This window comes from Nestor notabilis, unplaced genomic scaffold (genome assembly GCF_000696875.1).
Source record: "Nestor notabilis isolate BGI_N333 unplaced genomic scaffold, ASM69687v1 scaffold5233, whole genome shotgun sequence".
Classification (NCBI taxonomy): domain Eukaryota; kingdom Metazoa; phylum Chordata; class Aves; order Psittaciformes; family Psittacidae; genus Nestor; species Nestor notabilis.
This window is the reverse complement of record NW_009921375.1, coordinates 56,493-63,108: the sequence shown is the minus strand read 5'-3', so window position 1 is coordinate 63,108 and position 6,616 is coordinate 56,493. Positions and strand designations below refer to the sequence as shown.

General features: G+C 48.1%; 1 protein-coding gene across 1 annotated transcript in view; it reads left to right on the top strand.

Moving 5' to 3' along the window:
• The first annotated feature begins 3,740 nt into the window (after positions 1-3,740).
• Positions 3,741-6,616, top strand: part of LOC104403079 (SLIT-ROBO Rho GTPase-activating protein 3-like) — a 56,273-nt gene continuing 53,397 nt past the window's right edge. The window contains 1 exon segment of the mRNA XM_010011113.1: positions 3,741-3,774. The gene's annotated coding sequence lies outside the window, so the exon portion shown is untranslated.

Below are 6,616 nucleotides of genomic sequence, written 5' to 3'. Positions count from 1 at the left end.
GTCTCTCACTGGCGCAGAGAGCTGTGGGTGTCTGTGTCTGCAGACGAGTCTTACATTAAGAAAGCTACCAAGAAATACCTTTCCATGGAGATCTTCTTGGCTCTTTGTGCAACAGCCTACGCTGTTGACATTGAGCATTGCCTTTGCATGCTGACACCGCAGAGGCTGGTGCCTGATAGAAAATGCTACTTGAGCAACTGTAAATCTTTTGTACTGGAGGAGGAACAGCGCCTAATGTTACAAAACCCATGTGGAAAGAATTGCTTCCTCTGTGTAGCTCTTTGCACTTGGCTGCAGGAGCACACTGTTTTGCTGCAAACCACACATGCAGTTTCATCCAGGCTCGATGTCGTAGTTGGATTGTAGCGACCATCATGTCAAAACATACCACCCCCAACCCCCCTGCGCACCATAGGCTCACGGGGCCATCAGGGACTGGCTGCCCAGTCATCCCACCCAGCCATGGCCATGAGCAGCACTGTGTTAGCATGTTCAGGGTGGTGTCCTGAGCTGGCTTTTGAATATCTCTGTCAAGTTTCTGGGTGGGGTTTTATGTTTTGCATTTTGTCAATGTTGCCATTCATTTACAATCCTGCCAAAGGCTGGATGTGAAACGCTTTTCTCATCTCTGTGCTGTCTCTAACACTCATGTACCACTTGGCTGTTGGCAGCGGGGCTGTTTGCAGCAGGTTTATCCCCACTCAGGCATGTCAGCCCATGCACAGTGCTCCATGTCATAGTGCTGGCCATGGTGGTCACACTTGCTTTCATTCTGCGTCCCCTCCATCATACTCATCTCTCTGGCTTTCAGAGAGACGTGACCATTCTTGGGGTGCTTTAACTGATGAGGGGCTTGTGCCTTATTTGGGATCTTGGTGGTGTGGATTGATGTTGGGGCTCTATGCTGGGCTGTGTTAAACATGGTCCTGGAGGCAGTGGTGGCTGTCATCCTGCCCTGCCGGGCCCAGGGGCTGGAGCTCTTCTCCTTGGGATGTCTGATTGCTGCTGACATCTCTCATGGTTTAATGAGCAGCCATCGGCTGTGATATGGGCCAGATGACTTGAAAATATTTACCAAAGCCAAATCCCCAGATTCTCTGATTACAGCTGTTCCCTCTCCCGGCTGAATTAGTGGTCCCATGGCCCGTCTTGGGCATTGCTGCTGTCCTTGGTTTGCCAAGGAATTTTGTTTTTTCCAACATCCCTGCTGTTGTGTTTCAGAGTAGCTGAGGAAATCATATTTCTTGCATTTGCAACCTCTGATTCTGCATTTCAAATAACGGGGCTGCTCAAAGTGGAAACTCCTTTTTTGTGAAGAGAACCAAACAAACTGGGAGGAAGAAAGCAGCAAGCCTTGGAAGCCAGCTGGCCAGCAGAGTGCAAGGGGACTCAGGGTTTTTTAGCACCCGTGTTCACAGGATGGCTCACTCTGTTCTCCTCTGGCACTGTTTGTGATTTCATATATTGTGAAGTAAATCATGGGAACACTTTGGACAAACTACTGTTGGAAACATGAGCAGCTACGTAATTATATTTAATGTTTTGCTTTCTGGCAAATCCTTTCAGTTCTTCCTAAAGCAGTTTGGTAGGTTTTTGTTTGTTGGTTTCTACTGAAAGTTCCAATAAATCCCAAGTTTGGAACACAGATTACAAGGTGGCTGTTTTACTCGTGCGGATCTGCAGCATTTCTGTTCACATCCTGATGGTGCTGTGCAGAAGCCAGAGTTGGAGAGTTTTCCTGGTGAGGTTTGCTCTTCATGGAAAGAAGCTTAATTTGAATCTAGCAAGGAAGGCTCTGAACACGGGATATTAAAAACCCCCATATGTACTGGTTGAACCAAGAAAGGGATTGAGCCAGTTTGGGTCATTTCTGTGAGAAACCTTTAGCTTTCACAGAGTAACTTGTTAGTGATGCTTTCTGAGGCATCCCATTTCCTTTTAGTTTGCCGATTATTTGTATTCATTGTAAATAAGGACCTGCCACCATTATGTGAATTCCAGGAGTTATTAGCCTGCTGCCATATAACAGTGTCTCCTGTAGGTGTTTCTTCAACTGTGACTAGGAGCAGTTCTCCTATTGCTGCAACTTTGGAGTAACTGTTACGTGGAAGCGTGCATCTGAAGAGGTCAGGCCGACCACAGAATCCTGCAGCCAAAAAGCAGGCATGAAGGGGTTAATCCCTGAGTGATGGTGGGCACCCATCAGGGTTTTAACAGTTTAGCTCTTTCTTTGTAGACTTCACTGTAGCCCAAGAAAACATGAACTTCCCTTTTCCCAACTGCCTGTGCTCCAGGCTTGTCTCATCTGGTCGTTTCTAAAAGCCAGTTCTCCACAATGCACATCAGTTGAGTGACTGGAGGCGACTCCCCTCCCTCCAGTTCCAGAAGCATCTCTTCCATGAGCATCCTCTGCTTTCTAGCTCTGTCTTCAAGAGTTCTAAGGTTTTGGGGTTAGGCACCGAAAAGTTATTTGTCTAACATGGAAAACATAATTGGCACTCAGTTGAAGGATATAATTAAAGGCCTGTTAATCCCCACAAAACGGAGAGGGCTGATGCAGCTCATGCTGATGCTGCTGGCCAGAACACTGCTTGCAAAGAGTACTGGTAAAGCCAGCGTGGGTTTTGGTCTGGATTGTTGGCTGGCACCCATCAAAGTGTCACCCTGGGCATTAGCAGGGGCCTGGTAGGTTTGGATTTGCTGGGGATCCCCTCTCTCTGTCTCTGCTGCATGAGCAGGAGACCAGGTTAGAGGGGGAGGACGGAGGGTGTCGGGGTCAAACAGCAGATGGTGGCTGCTCTATCAGTGGTCCTGGTCTGCAGCTACTCAGTGCAGGTGGGAGAAAATGCATGTCCTCTGAGTGCTCCTGCCCGTTCCCTAGGCAGCAGGCATGAAGGGTGGAAAAAGGCTTTTCTGCCTGCCTGCTTTTTCTTTTTCATGATTATCTGAAAAGGCTACTTAGGAACAAGTTCATTTTAATTGAATGGAGGGCGCCTCTTAAATGCAGCAGCAAAGTAGTGGTGGAAGCAGGGGAGCGACAATGCAGGCACTGTCGGGGGCTGTGTTTGTGAGTGGCTGACTCAGAGACCTCCAGAGCACTGAAGAATGTCGCTTTCTCTGTTAGTGCTTCTGTCTTTGCATTACTGGTGCCAGCAGCCCTTAATTTTGCTTTCTACTGCAAACCTTTCCCATTAACATGCAGCAAGAGCTCCTGGGGTCGGTGGCTGTCTCCATTTGTGAGACTGCTTGTAGCTCAGTGGCTTTAGGGTCATGGCTAGCAGGTTCTCCATGTCTGGAGAGACTGCCCTTTGCATGCTTAGATGGTGCTGGCCTGGCAGAACTTCTGCAAGGAAGCTTGAAGCAACACATTACAGGAGTGCAGAAAACAAAGGAGTTCTGTTGACAAAGATCAAAATGAGCTTTGCTGATGCTGGGATGCCCAAGAGCATTCTCGCCTGCTGGTGGGACTGGTTGTGCCACTCTTGAGTCCTCCTTGGTGCCAGGACTCTTGGGTGAGCTAGTGCACATGGGATGATGAAGGAGAGGGAGCTGGGTCCTGCCTGCTCACTGGCGTGGTGACCCTCACCGAGCCTGTGGTGGAGGCTGCGGGTCTGATGGGCACAAACTGCACACTCCTGTTACTTGGAGCAGGGGGTGGTGAAAGCAACAAGAGCCTCGGCGAGTCCCTGTATGTGTTGCTGTCTGAACTGCCTTGAATGACCCTGTAAGAGTCAAGGAGAAATCTTAGTGCCAGATACAAAGATCAGATAAGCAGCAGTTGCTCAGATTCAGAAAAAAATGGGAGTAGATAGGAAATGGAAAAGATTGGATAAGCATTACTGATATTCCTTGTATTTCTGTGCATCATCAGGGTTATTAAGAGCTGTTCTGGAGACCACTTCAGGTTGTAATCCACTATGAAAAGAATGAGATAAAGATGAAATCTCTGTGGCTTTAAATAAAAATCTATATCGAACTTGCTCAGGAAAGCAGAGTTCTATAAAGCAAGTCCTGTGTTGGCACCAGCAGGAGTAGAAATGTAAAATCCATCTGGGATGTAATGAAATTTCCACTGACCTTGTGTAGGAAGGAAACTCTTGTTGGCAGGGGAATGTGAACGTTTTAAAAATGTTTTGTTATGAAACCAGTACCTTTGTATCCTGTAGGAACAGGGGCAGTGGGTTTCTAAGGCTCAATCCAAGGCGGTTTCTCTTTTCCACCCTCAGCCCTGGTGAACACCATTGCTAGCTGCAGCAGCTGTGTAAGGGGAACGTGCTTGCCTTCAAAAGGGGTGCATGTGGAGCAGCGCTGTGTGAGGCAGGCGTGCTGGACCCCGGGAAGCCAAGCTCAGTGGGTGACAGCACCAGCTCCATCCTGCACCCGGGCTCTGCTCGGCTGGAAGGGGAGGGAGCTGTCACAAGCCGTGGCTGTGTAGGTGGCTGTCTCCTGTTGATCCCATAAGGCATCGCCGCTCCTGCACACAAACAGTCCCTCAAGAGCAGTCTTCCCCCATGAAAGTGAAGCTGCAGTGCTGCGTACACGTGATCTCTCTGCAAAGCCAAGGCTGGTTTTCATAGCTGGATTGGACCAGCTTTCAGGTGTAATGACAGAGTACTGCTTTCTGGAGGCTCACTCAGCTCCTCCCAGCATTCCTCTGCACCAAATCCAGGCTGAATGTTGTGTGGCATTAAAGCATCCTTCCTCTCTCTCCAGAGAAAGTGCCATTGCAAGGGAAATAGATCTATGTTTTGCATATGAGCATGAATGTGAAGAATGGGGGATGGAGAAGCAGTGTTGTCTGCGTGTGTGAGGTGTGCAGCTCTATTTTTGGTGTGGTGCTGGGTACCACAGGGATAGGGTACCGGTTATTTTGGTGCAAGGATAAATACCAAGACACTCTGACATCAGTCATCACCACAGGGATGGTCACACAGTTCTTCAGGCATATTAAGGAATGGAAAATGGCTTTGCTAGTGGGTCAGTGCAGTGTGTCAAGTCTCTTGCCTAAGACTGTGTATGAGCCTCGGATGCATCTTTATGAACAATTGTGCTATCCTCTCATAAAGTACCAAGAACATAAAGGAAGTGCTGAAAAAGCAGTGCCCACGGAGGACTCCACATAAGGTGACTGATTAACTTAGGAGATTTCAGCATTTGTTATTTCCAAGGAGCTTTTGGTTTTTAGGTGACCTTCATGCAGCCTGCAGCCTCCGATCCCATTACTGCCATCATTAAATTACCCAGTAATGAGATTGCTGCAGGTGTCCTTGTTCCACCAGCTCTTTGGAGTTCACCTGTCAGGCTGTGAGTGGCTCAGTCTCGCATGAAAGTTGTTATATGAAGAAATGTTGAAAAATACCAGAATGCCATGTTCTTATAATGGCAATTTTAACCTCCTCCGCGTGGGATCCTCACCAGTTTAAAGAGCTTGAAATTGACCATAAATCTTTTGTGATTTTAGTCAGTGCTTTGCATCATCATTACTTAATTTATTAATTCAGCATCCAGTATGGAGTGATGGTTGTCTGGGTAGGAGCTTACTGTAGCTGTGAAGCTGTGGGACAACTTGATGCTGGCAGGGAACTGGTAGGGCTAGTCTGCCTTGTGTGCATATATACATATGTATATAAGCATGTATATATACACACACACATATATATACACACACATACATATATACACACATATACTGAAAATTATTTCAGTCATTGGAATGACACCCCTGTATTGTCTTGGTCGGGTCACTGAGCTTCCCAGTTACCGTGCAGCGATTTCGAGCGCTTGTGCTCAGGCAGTACAGGTACTTTTAGCTTGCTGTGGTTCTTGTGGGTAAGTTACCGTTTGTCATCTTACCGTGCTGAGTTTGCAGAAGGAACCAAGGATGAGATGTAGCTGCCTTGCCAAAGAGCTCTAGCAACTTTAGGACTTCCTTCTTGGTACAGGCTGAGTCCTACTGTCACATAGGCCGTGACAGTCCACGTCTGCAGTCAGCTTCTGGTAATCCTTGCGGGTGACTGAGCATCCCCTTGCAGGGAGGGAGGGCTCTGCTCCTCTCACAGGAGATGCCCATGGTCTGGCAGTGCCGAGGATTTCCCCAATGCCAGCTTGCCAGGGCGCGCTGCTGCCCTGCATGGTGAAACCCTGAGCTGTGTGAAGAAGCCTTTGAGCTAAACAAGCACCTACAAATGCCTGTCAGGGTCCTTCCTCTTGCCGTGTGCGTGGGCTTCTTGGCTGGTCATCAAGCCTGAGATGTGCTGGGGAAAGAGAACTTGGGGCTGCCTGATTCGACGAGCCCTGATGTGCAACTTCTCCAGTGACCGCAGGTTGTGTTACTTCCTGTGTTCCTATGTGGTCGTGTGCATGTGTTTCATCTTATTTGGTGATGTGCTGAGTTTGGAGCTAACTGTTAGTGTGCTGTAAGCTCATGAGGTGATGGAGGGACAGCTGTGACCTGGGCACTGTCTGAGCTGGGGTGTGATGCTAGTTGAAATAGTAAGCTTTGGTGCCACCAAAATAGTGTGCTTTCCTGTCTTGTTTTTGCTCTTGTATCCTCTGGAATTTACAGTGCCAGCTTCCTTCAGGTCATTGTCAGCTGTTTGGAAGGTATTCAGATGTT